The sequence below is a fragment of the Prionailurus bengalensis genome, chromosome C2 (assembly GCF_016509475.1).
Source record: "Prionailurus bengalensis isolate Pbe53 chromosome C2, Fcat_Pben_1.1_paternal_pri, whole genome shotgun sequence".
NCBI lineage: Eukaryota > Metazoa > Chordata > Mammalia > Carnivora > Felidae > Prionailurus > Prionailurus bengalensis.
In genome coordinates this window covers 48,505,887-48,526,857 of record NC_057350.1, presented here as the reverse complement: position 1 = coordinate 48,526,857, position 20,971 = coordinate 48,505,887, and the positions used below count along the sequence as shown (strand labels likewise).

The 20,971-nt window shown below is 40.7% G+C and overlaps 1 protein-coding gene across 2 annotated transcripts in view; it reads right to left on the bottom strand.

Annotated features, from left to right (window-relative positions):
• TMEM45A (transmembrane protein 45A) overlaps positions 1 to 20,186 on the bottom strand; it is an 86,364-nt gene extending 66,178 nt beyond the window's left edge. The window contains exon 1 of one of the 2 annotated variants that reach the window (XM_043593975.1): positions 19,825 to 20,186. The gene's annotated coding sequence lies outside the window, so the exon portion shown is untranslated. The remainder of the gene's footprint in view (positions 1 to 19,824) is intronic. The other variant, XM_043593968.1, reaches the window with a different exon arrangement.
• Between the last annotated feature and the right edge of the window lie 785 nt (positions 20,187 to 20,971).

Sequence of the window (20,971 nt, the reverse complement as noted above, 5' to 3'; positions counted from 1 at the left end):
TTCTCACTCTTGTTACATTTGAATAGCCCTGAAAGCATAGAGGCAGGGCCCAGAGCAAACTGAAAATGTGGAGTCCCTTGTTTATAAATTGTGAGAATTTCAAAACAGTGACAGCAGAGCATTAAAATAAGCACACGACCCCTCTAAGACTGGAGCCCTGTGCAACTCTACAGGTTGCACACCCACAGAACAGGCCCTGCAGACAGAGAATTTGTCCTCTAAGTGACTGAAGGGACCTGGAGGGAAATTGTGGCTGAATTACATGCTCTCTGGCATCATTCATCCTGGGAAGAGTGCCCTTGAAGCTCAAGGATCTCATGAAGGGTCATTTCATGCTGGTATTGCTTGGAGAGAAAAAGAGTAATTTCTCCCTTAAGACGTAATCCTGAACTAGAAGTCATAAATATGTCTGTTCCCTGGAAGATTCAAAAGCTTTCTAACTGTGTAACTGGTATTTTTATTATTTTTTATCTATTTAAGATTGACTGGACCCAATTAACCTAACCAACTGGATTATCTGGAAAGATAAATCTTACAGGAATGGACCCAGTAGGAAATCTGAATGCTTGCTGGCGGAAAATTTCCTATAATTTTGGCTGGAGAAGACATTTCTCTATTCTGTCAAGTTGGAAGACTGCTCTTTGGTCATCAGCTTAGTAATGGCTGAATTTTATAAGAACTGATTACAAAATATATAAGACTCAACTCTATGGCTAAGAGAGCAAATTAGACTTCAAGCCAATTTCCAACAAAATTTTTGAGAAGATTTGCTCAGTTGTTTCTTCTTTTCTCTTTCTGTTTCTTAACTGACCTTCCTCCTTCATGCTATTTGGGGCTTCAGTGAAATAACCAGCAGGCCCTACACTTTCTACCCACCACTACCTCCCAATCAAAATCCACTCATCCTGTGAACCAAATGGTTCCTCTAATAAATTAAATTTAGAAACGTGGTTAATGATGACGGATGGTCTGGTGGTGGAGGTGAGCCCACAAGGAGGCCAGTGGAGAAGCTTATTTAAAACAGTCTTTCCTCAAAGGATGCCATGTAAACCACTGCCTTCTCCAATCACTAGAATAATGGTCCTTTCGATAAGAATAAGAGACTCAGCTAATGTAAGCTAACTTACTCATCATTTCTTCAACTGGACTTCGAACACCAGAGTAAATATCTGTTCACCTTCAGTCCTGTGTTTTTAGTCAACATGAACTCAGAACTGCCCTTGATGAATTGCTTCTCAAATCACAACCAAATGAAAAAGATAAAAGGATAAGGAGAGAGCAGAAGAGAGGACATTTTTAAACATCACTTGTTAACTGAAACTTGGAAAAGTCAAGTGATGATGTGCCAAACAATGAAGGAAAGAAGATACCCTTTGAGCCCACAGCTTTTCCTTAAAGTTTACTTTTTCAGGCCGTACCAAGTGCCTCATTAACAATACTCCATTTCCAGATCTGGCAATATGCTTTACGATTCAGCACAATTGGTGATTGATAATGTATCAGAAGGAAAATTCAGAAGCTTAAGGGGGCTCAGCGTGAGAGTCAAAGCTGTCTTCCCTAAAATGTAGCACTGTTCTATCTGAAGGTAGGAGTGGGTGCTTTTTCAGTGATAGCCTCAACTGAGGTTTGATGGGAGTGGGGGTTGGGAGGAATGGGGAAAATAGGCGATAGGCATTGAGGAGGGCACTTGTTGGGATGAGCACTGTGTGTTGTATGTAAGTGATGAATCATGGGAATATACTCATAAAGCCAAGATTACACAGTACGCTAGCTAACTTGAGAATAAATAAATAAATAAATAAATAAATAAATAAATAAATAAATATTTTTATTTGAGTTTAGTTGACAAAGTTACATTAGCTTCAGATGTATAACATAGTTATTTGACAAGTTTATACATTATGCTAGGCTCACCATATAAGTGTAGCTACAATCTGTTACCATGCAACATAATTACGATATCATTGACCATATTCCCTATGCTATGCCTTTTATTCCTGTGACTTACTCATTCCATAACTGGAACCCTGTATTGCCCACTCCCTTTCATCCCTTTTGCCCATCCTCCCACCTTCTCTTCTTTGGCAACCAATGGTTTGTTCTCTGTATTTACAGCTCTGAATCTGCTTTCTGTTTGTGCCTGTATTCATTTTCTTGATAGCCTCAGTCTCTTTTTTCACAAGAACTAATTTCATGCCAATGTCAGGATAGATCAAAATCGAAACATTCTCTCTGTTGACTTCTTCCTATTTCTAAATCTTCAAAAATTCTTCTTTCAAGACATTGGGGGCGGGGGGAGAATGGGTTTTCTTCATTTCAGGAAAATTGAAAAAAAAGATCACTGGAGTGGCATATAAATTCTACTTCTGATCCAAAAAAATAAGAGCCAAAGACAAGAGGTGGGAAACATCCCATCATAGCCTCTTCTGAATCCTTGGCAATTTCCCTGTAAAAGAGGTCCTGGAAATGGTTGCTAAGAGCAGGGCAATCATGGGTTTAGGGGTAACTGGAATGAGAGGAAAAGACAGCGATGAAAGTGGGGAAATGGAATGAGACTGAGACTGAGGCAAAATAAGAGGCTCCTGTCCCTTTTAATGGTTTCACATAGTCAATCTGATTCTCTTATGGAAAAACCAATTCTGATCCTAGAACCAATCAGAATGTAACCACTATCAGGGTGCAGAACCAGTTTCATCCATTCACCCCACTGTCTCTTATTCATTACCACCACGAAACACAAATAACTAAAACTAATTCCAAAGCAAAACCAACAACTCTTACCACAATTACTAAGGCAACAAGTAGGTATTATTAAATTTTTTGTGCACATTTCTCTCCAGAAACCATAATCTTTGTCCTTAATTGCACCTTTCGGATAGGCTGATGGCCCCTGAAACATGCAGGAGTACAGAAGGGAGTCCTGAGCTCATCAGAAAGAGGCAAAAGGCTCTCACTCATGCTCTCTTAATCTTTCCTGCATCTATCTCTCTCTCAGTGGAAAACACCAGAGAGGAACAAAACCTCCTTCAAACAATGCTGATTTGGAGGAAATTAAAGTGATAAATTTACTCTATCATCTAGTGTGGCTGTTCTTACTTCTGTTATTATTACTAAATTCTGCAAATGAATCATTTCTGTTATGAGAACTGTCATAGTGACATGAGAATACTGAGCAGCATCCATTCCTACATCCCAACCCATAGTAGGGAGATCACTGGCATAAAAGTAAAGTTTTCCAAGACTTCTGATAGAAGCTTTCTTTCCAGGTGAAAAAGTGACTGTAGTACCTCTCCTTTAAGAGAAAAAACGACTTCCAATTTTCCTAAAGACTCAGTATTTATTTCTTATCCACCAAAAAAAGTAAAACCTCGAATTAAGTTTTAGAGGTTGCAGCAAGATGGCGGCTTAGGAGGACGCTGGGCTCACCGCACGTCCTGCTGATCACTTAGATTCCATCTACACCTGCCTAAATAACCCAGAAAACCGCCAGAGGATTAGCAGAACAGAGTCGCCGGAGCCAAACGCAGACGAGAGGCCCACGGAAGAGGGTAGGAAGGGCGGCAAGGCGGTGCGCGCTCCACGGACTGGCGGGAGGGAGCCGGGGCGGAGGGGCGGCTCGCCGGCCAAGCAGAGCCCCCGAGTCTGGCTTGCAAAAGCGGAGGGGCCGGGCGGACTGTGTTCCGACAGCAAGCGCGACTTAGCGTCTGGGAGGTCATAAGTTAACAGCTCTGCTCGGAAAGCGGGAAGGCTGGAGGACAAAGGGAGGGAGAGCTGCTGAGCCCCCTGACAACAGAGCTCAGTTTGGTGGGGAACAAAGGCGCTCGCCAGCGCCATCTCCCCCGCCCATCCCCCAGCCGAAATCCCAAAGGGAACCGGTTCCTGCCAGGGAACTTGCTCGCTCCGCGCAAACACCCAACTCTGCGCTTCTGCGGAGCCAAACCTCCGGCAGCGGATCTGACTCCCTCCCGCTGCCACAGGGACCCTCCTGAAGTGGATCACCTAAGGAGAAGCGATCTAAGCCTGCCCCTCCTGCCCCCGAGCACCTTGCCTACCCACCCCAGCTAATACGCCAGATCCCCAGCATCACAAGCCTGGCAGGGTGCAAGTAGCCCAGACGAGCCACACCACCCCACAGTGAATCCCACCCCTAGGAGAGGGGAAGAGAAGGCACACACCAGTCTGACTGTGGCCCCAGCGGTGGGCTGGGGGCAGACATCAGGTCTGACTGCGGCCCCGCCCACCAACTCCAGGTATACACCACAGCACAGGGGAAGTGCCCTGCAGGTCCTCACCACGCCAGGGACTATCCAAAATGACCAAGCGGAAGAACTCCCCTCAGAAGAATCTCCAGGAAATAACAACAGCTAATGAGCTGATCAAAAGGGATTTAAATAATATAACAGAAAGTGAATTTAGAATAATAGTCATAAAATTAATCGCTGGGCTTGAAAACAGTATACAGGACAGCAGAGAATCTCTTGCTACAGAGATCAAGGGACTAAGGAACAGTCACGAGGAGCTGAAAAACGCTTTAAACGAAATGCATAACAAAATGGAAACCACCACAGCTCGGCTTGAAGAGGCAGAGGAGAGAATAGGTGAACTAGAAGATAAAGTTATGGAAAAAGAGGAAGCTGAGAAAAAGAGAGATAAAAAAATCCAGGAGTATGAGGGGAAAATTAGAGAATTAAGTGATACACTAAAAAGAAATAATATACGCATAATTGGTATCCCAGAGGAGGAAGAGAGAGGGAAAGGTGCTGAAGGGGTACTTGAAGAAATCATAGCTGAGAACTTCCCTGAACTGGGGAAGGAAAAAGGCATTGAAATCCAAGAGGCACAGAGAACTCCCTTCAGACGTAACTTGAATCGATCTTCTGCACGACATATCATAGTGAAACTGGCAAAATACAAGGATAAAGAAAAAATTCTGAAAGCAGCAAGGGGTAAACGTGCCCTCACATATAAAGGGAGACCTATAAGACTCGTGACTGATCTCTCTTTTGAAACTTGGCAGGCCAGAAAGAATTGGCACGAGATTTTCAGGGTGCTAGACAGAAAAAATATGCAGCCAAGAATCCTTTATCCAGCAAGTCTGTCATTTAGAATAGAAGGAGAGATAAAGGTCTTCCCAAACAAACAAAAACTGAAGGAATTTGTCACCACTAAACCAGCCCTACAAGAGATCCTAAGGGGGACCCTGTGAGACAAAGTCCCAGAGACATCACTATAAGCATAAAACATACAGACATCACAATGACTCTAAACCCGTATCTTTCTATAATAACACTGAATGTAAATGGATTAAATGCGCCAACCAAAAGACATAGGGTATCAGAATGGATAAAAAAACAAGACCCATCTATTTGCTGTCTACAAGAGACTCATTTTAGACCTGAGGACACCTTTAGATTGAGAGTGAGGGGATGGAGAACTATTTATCATGCGACTGGAAGCCAAAAGAAAGCTGGAGTAGCCATACTTATATCAGACAAACTAGACTTTAAATTAAAGGCTGTAACAAGAGATGAAGAAGGACATTATATAATAGTTACAGGGTCTATCCATCAGGAAGAGCTAACAATTATAAATGTCTATGCGCCGAATACCGGAGCCCCCAAATATATAAAACAATTACTCATAAACATAAGCAACCTTATTGATAAGAATGTGGTCATTGCAGGGGACTTTAACACCCCACTTACAGAAATGGATAGATCATCTAGACACACGGTCAATAAAGAAACAAGGGCCCTGAATGAGACATTGGATCAGATGGACTTGACAGATATATTTAGAACTCTGCATCCCAAAGCAACAGAATATACTTTCTTCTCGAGTGCACATGGAACATTCTCCAAGATAGATCATATACTGGGTCACAAAACAGCCCTTCATCAGTTTACAAGAATTGAAATTATACCATGCTTACTTTCAGACCACAATGCCATGAAGCTTGAAATCAACCACAGAAAAAAGTCTGGAAGACCTCCAAAAGCATGGAGGTTAAAGAACACCCTACTAACGAATGAGTGGGTCAACCAGGCAATTAGAGAAGAAATTAAAAAATATATGGAAACAAACGAAAATGAAAATACAACAATCCAAACGCTTTGGGACGCAGCAAAGGCAGTCCTGAGAGGAAAATACATTGCAATCCAGGCCTATCTCAAGAAACAAGAAAAATCCCAAATACAAAATCTAACAGCACACCTAAAGGAACTAGAAGCAGAACAGCAAAGGCAGCCTAAGCCCAGCAGAAGAAGAGAAATAATAAAGATCAGAGCAGAAATAAACAATATAGAAACTAAAAAAACTGTAGAGCAGATCAACGAAACCAAGAGTTGGTTTTTTGAAAAAATAAACAAAATTGACAAACCTCTAGCCAGGCTTCTCAAAAAGAAAAGGGAGATGACCCAAATAGATAAAATCATGAATGAAAATGGAATTATTACAACCAATCCCTCAGAGATACAAACAATTATCAGGGAATACTATGAAAACTTATATGCCAACAAATTGGACAACCTGGAAGAAATGGACAAATTCCTGAACACCCACACTCTTCCAAAACTCAATCAGGAGGAAATAGAAAGCTTGAACAGACCCATAACCAGCGAAGATATTGAATCGGTTATCAAAAATCTCCCAACTAATAAGAGTCCAGGACCAGATGGCTTCCCAGGGGAGTTCTACCAGACGTTTAAAGCAGAGATAATACCTATCCTTCTCAAGCTCTTCCAAGAAATAGAAAGGGAAGGAAAACTTCCAGACTCATTCTATGAAGCCAGTATTACTTTGATTCCTAAACCAGACAGAGACCCAGTAAAAAAAGAGAACTACAGGCCAATATCCCTGATGAATATGGATGCAAAAATTCTCAATAAGATACTAGCAAATCGAATTCAACGGCATATAAAAAGAAGTATTCACCATGATCAAGTGGGATTCATTCCTGGGATGCAGGGCTGGTTCAACATTCGCAAATCAATCAACGTGATACATCACATTAACAAAAAAAGAGAGAAGAACCATATGATCCTGTCAATCGATGCAGAAAAGGCCTTCGACAAAACCCAGCACCCTTTCTTAATAAAAACCCTTGAGAAAGTCGGGATAGAAGGAACATACTTAAAGATCATAAAAGCCATTTATGAAAAGCCCACAGCTAACATCATCCTCAACGGGGAAAAACTGAAAGCTTTTTCCCTGAGATCAGGAACACGACAAGGATGCCCACTCTCACCGCTGCTGTTTAACATAGTGCTGGAAGTTCTAGCATCAGCAATCAGACAACAAAAGGAAATCAAAGGCATCAAAATTGGCAAAGATGAAGTCAAGCTTTCGCTTTTTGCAGATGACATGATATTATACATGGAAAATCCGATAGACTCCACCAAAAGTCTGCTAGAACTGATACAGGAATTCAGCAAAGTTGCAGGATACAAAATCAATGTACAGAAATCAGTTGCATTCTGATACACTAACAATGAAGCAACAGAAAGACAAATAAAGAAACTGATCCCATTCACAATTGCACCAAGAAGCATAAAATACCTAGGAATAAATCTAACCAAAGATGTAAAGGATCTGTATGCTGAAAACTATAGAAAGCTTATGAAGGAAATTGAAGAAGATTTAAAGAAATGGAAAGACATTCCCTGCTCATGGATTGGAAAAATAAATATTGTCAAAATGTCAATACTACCCAAAGCTATCTACACATTCAATGCAATCCCAATCAAAATTGCACCAGCATTCTTCTCGAAACTAGAACAAGCAATCCTAAAATTCATATGGAACCACAAAAGGCCCCGAATAGCCAAAGGAATTTTGAACAAGAAGACCAAAGCAGGAGGCATCACAATCCCAGACTTTAGCCTCTACTACAAAGCTGTCATCATCAAGACAGCATGGTATTGGCACCAAAACAGACACATAGACCAATGGAATAGAATAGAAACCCCAGAACTAGACCCACAAACGTATGGCCAACTCATCTTTGACAAAGCAGGAAAGAACATCCAATGGAAAAAAGACAGCCTCTTTAACAGATGGTGCTGGGAGAACTGGACAGCAACATGCAGAAGGTTGAAACTAGACCACTTTCTCACACCATTCACAAAAAAAAAACTCAAATGGATAAAGGACCTAAATGTGAGACAGGAAACCATCAAAACCTTAGAGGAGAAAGCAGGAAAAGACCTCTCTGACCTCAGCCGTAGCAATCTCTTACTCGACACATCCCCAAAGGCAAGGGAATTAAAAGCAAAAGTGAATTACTGGGACCTTATGAAGATAAAAAGCTTCTGCACAGCAAAGGAAACAACCAACAAAACTAAAAGGCAACCAACGGAATGGGAAAAGATATTCGCAAATGACATATCGGACAAAGGGCTAGTATCCAAAATCTATCAAGAGCTCACCAAACTCCACACCCGAAAAACAAATAACCCAGTGAAGAAATGGGCAGAAAACATGAATAGACACTTCTCTAAAGAAGACATCCGTATGGCCAACAGGCACATGAAAAGATGTTCAGCGTCGCTCCTTATCAGGGAAATACAAATCAAAACCACACTCAGGTATCACCTCACGCCAGTCAGAGTGGCCAAAATGAACAAATCAGGAGACTATAGATGCTGGAGAGGATGTGGAGAAACGGGAACCCTCTTGCACTGTTGGTGGGAATGCAAATTGGTGCAGCCGCTCTGGAAAGCAGTGTGGAGGTTCCTCAGAAAATTAAAAATAGACCTACCCTATGGCCCAGCAATAGCACTGCTAGGAATTTATCCAAGGGATACAGGAGCACTGATGCATAGGGCCACTTGTACACCAATGTTCATAGCAGCACTCTCAACAATAGCCAAATTATGGAAAGAGCCTAAATGTCCATCAACTGATGAATGGATAAAGAAATTGTGGTTTATATACACAATGGAATATTACATGGCAATGAGAAAAAATGAAATATGGCCTTTTGTAGCAACGTGGATGGAACTGGAGAGTGTTATGCTAAGTGAAATAAGCCATACAGAGAAAGACAGATACCATATGGTTTCACTCTTATGTGGATCCTGAGAAACTTAACAGGAACCCATGGGGGAGGGGAAGGAAAAAAAAAAAAAAAGAAGAGGTTAGAATGGGAGAGAGCCAAAGCATAAGAGACTGTAAAAAACTGAGAACAAACTGAGGGTTGATGGGGGGTGGGAGGGAGGAGAGGGTGGGTGATGGGTATTGAGGAGGGCACCTTTTGGGATGAGCACTGGGTGTTGTATGGAAACCAATTTGTCAATAAATTTCAGAAAAAAAAAAAGTAAAACCTCTATCAAATGATAGTAATAATATCTTGTTGTCATCTTAAGTAGGAGCTTTCCCAAGAATTAATCTGGGCTACAATATTTTAAGAAGTAGTTTTCCAGCATCCAAGAAAGGTGTTAGTTGTGTGGAAAAAAAGCAGTATTTCTGCACAGGCAGAGTGGAAAGGAATGCCAAGGTGCTCAGAACACCCAAACTGAAGAAAACGTATTTGTTCTATAAACTTGTCAAATCACTAACTTGTCCACCTGAAACTAATGTGACCCTGCATGTCAACTGTACTCAAATTGAAAAAGGAAAAAAAAAGGAAAACTTGATTGTTCTGGCAACAAAGCATCTATGTAGAGATGTCTAGATGATAGCAGGTCAGACTGGACTTCAGGGAAGTAGCAGAGCAGAGAAACAGAGAAACTGTCCGATTCTCAGAGGAAAAACAGACAGTCCCGGCTCAAAGTCTGGGACCCTGGTATGAGGCTCCCGAGCTTTAAGCCCTTGCCTGACTCTAGGGCATCCCTCTCTGACCCAGCCTCCTACGTCTGGTAATGAAATCAAGCCCTGCTTCTTCAGCTTCAGTCATAGTCCCAACTGGACTTGGCTGAATTCACTCCCCACGTGCCTCTGTTGGGTTTAAAAGGCTTCTGGTTCTGGACTCTGGCTTAGCCAGACCTCTTGGGCCTGTCAGCAGATCTTGGCAGCGCTGCTTTGGCCCTTGCTGCTCTCTATAAGGCCTTCGATGCTCAGTCGCTCATTAGCCTCGCCCCATCTCCCACCCATCATGCCCTAGTCTTAGCTCCAATCCATCGGAGGCATGATGCATTTGGCCAGTATAACCCTTAGCCGAGTTTACCTCACCATAGTCCAATGGGAGGTTGGGGTTATCAAACACAGAAAAAGAATCTCAAAAAACAGTAATACATTGAAGAAGAACTTCTATCTCAGAAGCCAAAGTAAAATCAACACAGACCATGGTTTGGCAGACTCTGTCTTGTTATGTACAAAATGTTATTATAGTGAAGACCTCAACTATTTGACTAATAGTACAAAAATGTGCATGTAAGTACACCTCCAGGACAGTCAGGGTTAGTGTATTTATTTCCATTTTCAACACAACTGCTTCACTATTTCTGAGTGCCAGACATTGTGAATTTTACCTTTTGGGGCACTGGGTATTTTTTTATTCCTATAAGAATTATTTTGGGAACACCTGGGTGGCTCAGTCAGTTAAGAATCTCACTCTTGATCTCAGCTCAGGTCATGATCTCACAGTTCATAAAATAAAGCCCCAAGTTGGGCTTTGCACTGACAGAGTACAGCCTGCTTGGAATTCCCTCTCTTTCCTTCTCTCTCCGGCCCTTCCTTATTCGTGCTGTGTCTCTCTCAAAATAAATGAATAAACTTAAAATAAGAATTACTTTTTGATCCTACAATTCCACTTCTAGGTATTTACCCCAAAGAATTGAAAGCAGGAACTCCAACATATAAATGTACACCAATGTTCATAGCAGCATTATTCATAGTAATTAAGGGATGGCATATTAGTTAAGATTCTCCAAAGAAATAGAACCAATAGTATATCTACCTATATGTATATCTATATCTATCTACATCTATACATCTACGTGTCTATATCTACTACCTATACATAGCCAAATCTATAGCTATATATTATATAGAGAGAAAGACTTATTTTAGGAATTGGCTAACATGATTGTGGAGGCTAGCATGTCCAAAATCTTCAGTGTAAGCCAACAGGCAAAACTCAGGGGAGAGATGATACTGCAGTTTAAGTCCAAAAGCAGTTTGCTGGCAGAATTGTCTCTTGTTCCAGAGAGGTCGGTATTTTGCTTTTTTTTTTTCTTTTTTATTATTTTTATTTTTATATTTTTTAATTTAATTTTTTTTTTAATTTACATCCAAATTAGTTAGCATATAATGCAACAATGATTTCAGGACTAGATTCCTTAGTGCCCCTTACTCATTTAGTCTAGCCCATCCCCCCTCCCACAACCCCTCCAGTAACCCTCAGTTTGTTCTCTATATTTATGAGTCTCTTCTGTTTTGTCTCCCTCCCTGTTTTTATACTATTTTTGTTTCCCTTCCCTTATGTTCACCTGTTTTGTCTCTTAAAGTCCTCATATGAGTGAAGTCATATGATTTTTGTCTTTCTCTGACTAATTTCACTTAGTATAATACCCTCCAGTTCCATCCACGTAGTTGCAGATGGCAAAATTTCATTCTTTTTGATTGCCGAGTAATACTCCATTATATATATATACCATATCTTCTTTATCCATTCATCCATTGATGGACATTTGGGCTCTTTCCATACTTTGGCTATTGTTGATAGTGCTGCTATAAACATGGGGGTGCATGTGTCCCTTTGAAACAGTACACCTGTATCCTGTGGATAAATGCCTAGTACTGCAATTGCTGAGTCATAGGGTAGTTCTATTTTTAGTTTTTTGAGGAAGCTCCATACTGTTTTCCAGAGTGGCTGCACCAGCTTGCATTCCCATGGGGGAGGGGAAGGAAAAAAAAAAAAAGAGGTTAGAGTGGGAGAGAGCCAAAGCATAAGAAACTCTTAAAAACTGAGAAAAAACTGAGGGTTGATGGAGGGTGGGTGATGGGTATTGAGGAGGGCATCTTTTGGGATGAGCACTGGGTGTTGTATGGAAACCAATTTGACAATAAATTTCATATATTGAAAAAAAAAAAAGATTCCATTCTCCTGGATAGGAAGAACAAATATTGTTAAAATGTTGATACTACCCAAAGCAATCTACATATTCAATGCAATCTCTATCAAAATAACACCAGCATTCTTCACAGAGCTACAACAAATAATCCTAAAATTTGTATGGGACCAGAAAAGACCCCAAATAGCCAAAGCAATCTTGAAAAAGAAAACCAAAGCAGGAAGCATCAAAATCCCAGACTTCAAGCTATACTACAAAGCTGTAACCATCAAGACAGTATGGTACTGGCACAAGAACAGACATTCAGATCAATGGAACAGAATAGAGAACCCAGAAATGGACCCACAAACATATGGCCAACTAATCTTTGACAAAGCAGGAAAGAATATCCAATGGAATAAAGACAGTCTCTTCAGCAAGTGGTGCTGGGAAAACCGGACAGTGACATGCAGAAGAATTAACCTGGACTACTTTCTTACACCATACACAAAAATAAACTCAAAATGGATGAAAGACCTAAATGTAAGACAGCAAGCCATCAAAATCCTCAAGGAGAAAGCACACAAAAACCTCTTTGATCTTGGCCGCAGCAATTTCTTACTCAAAACGTCTCTGGAGACAAGGGAAACAAAATCAAAAATGAACTATTGGGACCTCATCAAAATAAAAAGCTTCTGCACAACGAAGGAAACAGCAAAACTAAAGGGCAACCAGCAGAACGGGAGAAGGTATTTGTAAATGACATATCAGATAAAAAGTTATTATCCAAAATCTATAAAGAACTTCTCAAACTCAACACCCAAAAAACAAATAATCCAGTGAAGAAATGGGCAAAAGACATGAATAGACACTTCTCCAAAGAAGACATCCAGAAGGCCAACTGACACATGAAAAAATGTTCAACATCACTCATTATCAGGGAAATACAAATCAAAACCAAAATGAGATACCACCTCACACCTGTCAAAATGGCTAACATTAACAACTCAGGCAACAACAGATGTTGGGGAGGATGCAGAGAAAGAGGATCTCTTTTGCATTGTTGGTCGGTATTTTTCTATAAAGGTCTTCAACTGATGAGATGAGGCCTATCCAAATAACAGAGAGCTATCTGCTTTACTCAAGTCTACTGAGTTAAATGTTAATCTCATCTAAAAAATACTTTCAGGGGCGTCTGGGTGGCTCAGTTGGTTAAGTGTCTAGCTCTTGGTTTTGGCTGAGGTCATGATCTCAGGTTTATGAGTTTGAGCCCCACATCTGTCAGTGCAAAGCCTGCTTAGAATTCTCTCTCTCTTCTCTCCCTTCCTCCCTCCGTCTCTCTCTCTGCACCTCCTCACCCCTCAAAATAAATGAATAAAAACTTTAAATAAATTAAGTTAAGTTAAAAATACCTTCACAGAAACATCTAGAATAAGCTTTGACTGAATATCTTGTCAGTGTGGTCTAGCAAAATTAACACAAAAAATTAGCCATCACAGATGGAAACAACCTAAATGCTCCTCAACAGATGAATGGATAAACAAAATGCAGTATAAACATACAATGGAATATTATTCAACCTTAAAAAGTATGAAATTCTTACACATGATATCGTATCGATGGACCTTGAAGATATTATGCTAAGTGAAATAAGCCAGTCATAAGAGGAAAAAGATTGTATAATTCCATTTATATGAGGTACATAGAGTAATCCAATTGATAGAGACAGTAGAATGTGGTTACTAGCAGCGAGCCAGGGAGTTATTGTTGAATGAGTATGGAGTTTCAGTTTGATGAAATGGCTCTGGAGAGGGACAGCTGTGATCTCTGCACAACAATGTCAATGCACCTAATGTCACTGAACTACACACTTAGAAATGGTTAAAATGGCAAATTTTCTATTATGTTTAATTTGCCATAATAAAAAATGAATTGCTTATAGGTATAGGCTTTACTATGAACCAGACACTATGCTAAATTCTTCACATGGATTTTCTCATTTGATGCCTACTGATATCCCCACTTTATAATAATAAATACAATATAATAAAGCCTCCTAGAGAAAATAACTTACTCAGGGTACACTAGTAAGAAGCAGACCTGGGATTGAAACCCTCACAGTCTGACTCCAAAGTCTGTTTGCTTAGTCAGAGTGCTATATTTAAGAGTGACTACATTAACCCAATGAAGTAAAAAGCAAATTAAAATATTTTTCAAATATTATTTTAAAGTTTATTCAATATATAAAAGACTTAAAGAATGAAGTCTCAAAAAGATTTAAAATCCAGACTGGGTATAATTAATAATGGGACACCTGAAATAATCCTACATCAAGCTTCATCATGAGACGTTCTTATCCCAAAACCATAGCATCACCAGAAATAAAACAATATAATTTGATGCCCAAGAAATAAAAGTAGAATATTTACCTGGCACCTGCCTCATTTTTCCACGAGACTTGGAATATTTCAGTTTCTCCATTTTTTAAAAAAATAAATATATTGTTGTTCCAAACCACAATATTTTCAATGATGAAAAACAGAGCTTTTCCACCACTTTCAGGAACAAGATAGGGTTGTCCACCCTTGCTACTTTTATTCAAAATAGTACTGGAAGTTCCAGCCATACCAGTCAGACAAGAAAAAGAAATAAAAGGCATCCAAATTGGTAGGGAAGAAGTAAAACTTTCACTATTTGCAGATGACATGATACTCTATATAGAAAACCCTAAAAACTCCACCAAAAAACTACTAGAACTCATAAATGAATTCAGTAAATTTGCAGGATACAAAATAAAATACAGAAGTCTGTTGAATTTCTATATACTATAATGAAGCAGCAGAAAGAGAAATTAAGAAAACAACCCTATTTACCATTGCACCAAAAATAATAAAATACCTAGGCATAAACTTAACCAAAGAGGTGAAAGATCTATATTCCAAAATATAAAACACTGGTGAAAGAAGTTGGAGAAGACACAAACAAATGGAAAGATATTCCATGTTCATGGATTGGAAGAATTAATATTGTTAAAATATCCATTCTACCCAAAGTAATCTACATATTTAATGCAATCTCTATCAAAATACCAACAGCATTTTTCACAGAACTAAAACAAATAATCCTAAAATTTGTATGAGATTTTGAACAGCCAAAGAAATCTTGAAAAAAACAAAGCTGGAGGTATCACAATTCCAGTTTTAAAACTATACTACTAAGCTGTAGTAATCAAACAGTATGGTACTGACACAAAAATAGATATACAGATCAAAATAACAGAATAGAGACCCCAGAAATAAATCCACACTTGTATGATCAATTAATCTATGATAAAGGAGGCAAGATTATTAAATGGGAAAAAGACAGACTTCAATAAATGATGCTGGCAAAACTGGACAGCTACATGCAAAAGAATGAAACTGGACCACTTTCTTATACCATACACAATATTAAACTAAAAACAGAATAAAGACCTAAATGTGAGACCTGAAACCATAAAACTCTTAGAAGAAAACACAGGGAGTAAATTCTTTGACATTGGCTATAGAAACATTTTTCTGGATCTGTCTCCTAAGGCAAGGGAAACAAAAGCAAAATGAAACTATTGTGACTACACCAAAATAGATTTTGCACAGCAAAGGAAACTATGAATAAAATGAAAAGGCAACCTACTGAATGGGAGAAGATGTTTACAAATGACATGTTTGATAAGGGTTTAATATCCAAAATGTATAAAGAATTTTAAAGAACTGAACCCCCAAAACCCCAAATAATCCAATTAAAAAATGGGCAGAGGACCCAAATAGACATTTTTCCAAAGAAGACGTACAGATGGCCAACAGACACATAAGAAGATGTTCAACATCACTAATCATCAGGGAAATGTAAATTGAAACCACAATGAGATATCACCTCCATTTGTCAGAATGGCTAAAATAAAAAAAATGGTGAGTGTTGGTGAGGATGTGGAGAAAAAGGAACCCTCTGCACTATTGATGGGAATGCAAATTAGTGCAGCCACTGGGGAACACAGTATGGAGACTCCTCAAAAAATTAAAATAGAATCACCACATGATCCAGTAATTTTACTACTGGGTATTTACCCAAAGCAAAATGAAAATACTAATTAGAAAAGATATATGCACCCCTATGTTATTGCAGCATTATTTACAATAGCCAAATTATGGAAGCAACCCAAGTATTCTTCGACAGATAAATAAAGATGTGGTATATATACACAATGGAATATTATTCAGCTGTAAAAAAAAAAAAAGAAAAAGAAAAAAAAGATATTTCCACTTGCACCAACATGGATGGACCTAAATAAAGGATATAATGCTAAGTGAAATAAGTCAAACTGAGAAAGACAAATACCATATAATTTCACTCATACATGGAATCTAAGCAACAAAACAAACAAAATAAAAAGAGACAAACAAAAGAATAGACTGTTACATATAGAGAAGAAATTGGCGGTTGCCTGAGGGGAAGTGGATAGGGGGAGGCATGAAATAGAGAAAGAAGATTAAGAGTATACTTACGTGATTAGCACTGAGTAATGTATAGAATTGTTTAATTAATGTACACCTAAAACTACAATAACACTGTATGTGAAGTATATTTCAATTTAAAAAAATATTGTGGTCCCATTCATATCTTCAAATTGTTTAGATCTATACCTGTGAGTGAATCCTTACAGAAGGGCTGAAAGGTTTTAGACTAAACCAGTAACAAAGCTTCTCTCTGGGTAGAGTAACAGATTGAGAAGAAAGCAGGGAAACAAAGGGGGAAACCATTGCATCTGACTTATACAGTTTCATTTTTTCAAAAAGGATAATCATCTAGCTGACATTTATCAAATGTCTACTATATATCCAGGTACTTCCGTGGGTTTTGTTCAAGCAGGATGAAAAGACAGAGTGCTTGCCTGCAATGAGTCCCATCTTATAAACATGTAAAATGTCTTCTGTTTCCAGGCACAACACATCCCATAGACATGACCCGTGTTGGTATTCTAGCCCCTCCAAAGAAATTTTACCAGCTCAGTTCTTCAAATGTGCTCTCCCCCTCCAATCAGCCTTCTCCCATGGACTTCTTGATTACCAACACAACTGCAAACAAGAAGAATAGCCCAGCTTTACATGCCTAAGGCAGTGTAGCCTGTGGTTAAGGCTTGGGGTCTAGAGTTAGACCAGATGGGCATCTGCCATTTGTTCACTGTGTGACCTTGGGCAAGTCTCTTAATATGCCTATGCCTCTGTCTCCTCAGTCAATAGGTACCAACCCTCATAGGTTTGGTGAGAGGACTACATGAGCTAAGACATGTTTAAGCACCCTGAATAATGTTTACCATGTATTAAGTAGTCACGAAATGTCAGCCATAGACATATCAAAGAGCCATCTGCAAGCAACAGACTGTCCCAGCGAAGAAGAGAAAAGAAAAAAAAAATCATCTCAGAATCTCAGAGGTAATTTAATAATTTTACAGATGATGGCACAAAGAAACGCATAATGGCTCAATGTCTTTCCTGAGGTCACACAGTTGGTCAGCAGCAGTGCCAGGACCAGAGAGAAGCTGAGCTCTGCCACAGCACAATGCTCTCAAGGAAGAAAAAGGAGGAGAGCTCCAAACTAGCTCTCCACTTAGGTATATATTGCAGGTCCCATCTAACTCCATAATTGGAAATTACAATGTTACAAGTATTAACACCTGAATAGGTGTTAGCAGGGGGAGAAAGAGCTACTCTGCAGACACTGTGTATGTACAAGGGTAGGGGAGAGGTGGAACAATTGCATCCATGTCAGACTTCAAGGCAAGGCCTGTTTCTACAAAGTATCTGGGATAATAGCCCAGAATGTCAGACCACTTCATCAGAGCTCCCAGAGAGACACCAAACAGTCAAAAAGATATGGCCAAGGCTCACTGCTCAGTCCTGACCACACAGCCTGCAAGCCCTGAAGGGACATCACGGAAGCAGTGGAGTAGATGGGGAGTGTGTGCTGGGCAGGAGGTGGAGACTGGACCCCAGAGATAGATAGTTCTAGAAACACCTTCACCGTATAACTGCTGCCATTTCAGCTTGCTGTCCCCCGCCCATCTACATCCCAATCCTCCCCTTCCCCATCAGGCTCTCCGTGCAGTCCTCTCCTACCTCTTCCACCTTTCCAACCTTTCCACCCACGAACCTCCCAAAGATTTTCCTGCATCACAACCCACTGTCCCTAAGCATAGGTACACATTTTCCAGCCTCAGTGCTTTGCCCCTGCTTTTCTTTTCTCCTACAATACCTGCCACCTGCTGTTCCATGATCCTTTTCCTCTCCATCAAAATTGTTGGGCAAAATCCCTTCCCAGAAAGCCAACCCTTCTATGAAGCTATCCCACAGTAAGAAGTCCTCTTTCCATCTTCTGCACTCCCAGAACCTCCTAGCTCTTTCTCTGGCACCTGATAAATTCTCCTCTCCTCTCAAGACTCTCTTTCCTTCACAGCCTAATATTAGTGTATCACTAACAAGAGGTCAGGACTCAGTAAATGCTAGCCACTAATATGGAGGTAAGAATGGTAGCTGGGAAAATGACATGCAGCAGAGGAAGCTAAGAAGGATGGAAATGAAGAGTGAGCACAACAGCAAAGACTTACTATGTTCAGAACTATTGTTTCACCTGTGTTAACTCACTTAGTCCTAGAGACAATATCGTGAGGTAGGGCCTATCACTATCTCCATATTACAGAGGGGGAAACTGAGGCACAGATGCTCTGAGTAACTTGTCCAAGGTCCGAACAGTGGGGTTGCAAATTGAACTAGGCCAATGGGCTCTTTATACTGTTTCTCTGTAACACTGTCCCTTCTAACTCTGCATCCCTGAAAACCACGTCAACTGTTCCACCCACTGAATGCACTGCCTCTCTGATTCAAAAACACACTCTGCAACTTGCAATTATGGCACCAAATTCCCACCAAAGGCTTTCTGAGCGAGAAATTAAACATCAATTCTGGTCAGATCTGCCATGACAGTAACTAACATATGACAAAGTCTCAAATCCAAAACATTGCTTAAGCAAAATTATAGATGTTTTGAATGGAATGGGCCTCAGGTCATTCACCTAGGTCAAGATTTGCCATAATTTCACATTGCTAAATCCTGAAATATGTACCACAACTGTCTGCAAGCATACACATCTAGCAATCGCTCTAAATATTATTTTGATAGAATTATGGGATTAACATACAATTATAAAGTTACTGATGCACAGAGTTGTCTGTCACGTATTGAAGGAATTTGGACCTCCCACTATGGATGGATGAACACAGAAAAGATATTTTTGGGTTACAACTACATTCACATGTAAGTGAAACAGCAATTACCCACATAATTCAGAATTTAAGTTACTTAATATTAAACATCCAATGAACAGAAGCAAAGGTTTTGTGAATTCAGAGTAAGTCTGATAACTTTCTCAATCTTCGGTCAAAACAGTCAGGGGAATGAGGGGTGGATAAAGATTTCGGCTTTACAAACGTATAGTTTGTTCTCACAGAAAGAAAATAGAAAAATACATCTATCAGATTCAACTTTGAGGTCTGGAGAGGCTTACAACAGGACACCAGTTAAATTTCTGTCCCTGGGAAATTTTAAAATAACACACAAGTAACCAAAAATTAAATTATTAGCAAAGCAGAAGAAAAGGAAGCCGACGGTCTGTGCAGTTTGTGGCAGCGAGGGATATTTTCATCTCTCTGACGAAGAGAAGATAATGAGAACAGCAAAAAGACGCAGGAGAGAGATCACAGCGGGAGAAACAGATACCCAGCACGTCTCCAAAACTTACCCAACTCGGTCTGGTTACTCAACACTATTTTTCTCACTTTGCCAGTTTTAAATCAGACAGCGGCTGGGCTTTTGTTGTTGCTGTTTCTGTTCTTTTGATCCCAGAGCCCCATGAAAATTAAACTGTGCGCGGGATGAGATCTGGCCCCGTCTCAATTAGCGGAAAAAAAAAGTTTTAAGCCTGGATCCTCGGTTGCTTCTTTGGGAATATGAATAATAAAAGTGTCTAGCAGGAGAGGACGTGGGGGACGTGCTCAGCTGACGTCGGGCCCGCGAAGGGGCCGCACAGCTCCTCGGCGCAGCTGTCCAGATGTGCCTCATCTGGCTCCCTCCCCGCCACCACCCCCCCGCCACCCCCCGCCCGGGGCACGAACTTCGGCTGCCCAACTACCCCGAAGCTCCAGCTCATTGGTGGCCGCGACTCCCTGCTTGCTGCCTATTGGCCAACCAGCCCGCCACTCTCGCAGGCCTGGACCCGCCCCCGCCCGCCGGGCTAGCTCGCTCCATCCTCGAGAGGAACCTGGAAGTGCAGCGCGGGCGCTGATGTGGCACTCAGCAGCGGCAGCGGGGCCCGGGAGGGGCTGGGGTCCTTAGGGAGTCCTGCGCACCCAGGACTTACCCCGGCCCCGGCCTCCGTTATGCTCAAGCTTTGAGGCCTTTAGGCTGGTTTGTTTAAACACAATGATTGCAGTCTGTTCTTGGGATGAAATTAAGGCGCGCCGAAGTTGGCTTAAATCCCCTGCATTTCCGAGTGGAAGGGACTGGGGCCCCAGGATGCCCACGCCCCTAAAGGGCGTTCAGGCCAGGCCTGAGGACTTCGTTCCTCCCGCTTTCTCCAGGGAGCGAATGATAAAATTGAAGAGCTTGTTCCTTGGCGATAGTATCCTTCTGTCGGGGGGGGGGGGGGGGGGGGGGGTGGAGTTAATGAATCCTTCATTGAAGTCCTTATTAACCAGAAAGGTGAGTGTTTCTGCGTAGAAGCCCACTTACGGGAGTGCTTTGGAAGACTTAGCTGCCGTGGGGTTTTTTGTTGGGTGGTGGCAGTCGTAGAAAAACGGGAAATACTGCTTTATTCTGTGAGAATTTAGCCGGAACTGTACCAAATGATACTTTGATCCTGGGGAAATTGTGCAGGGTCGTTGACTGGT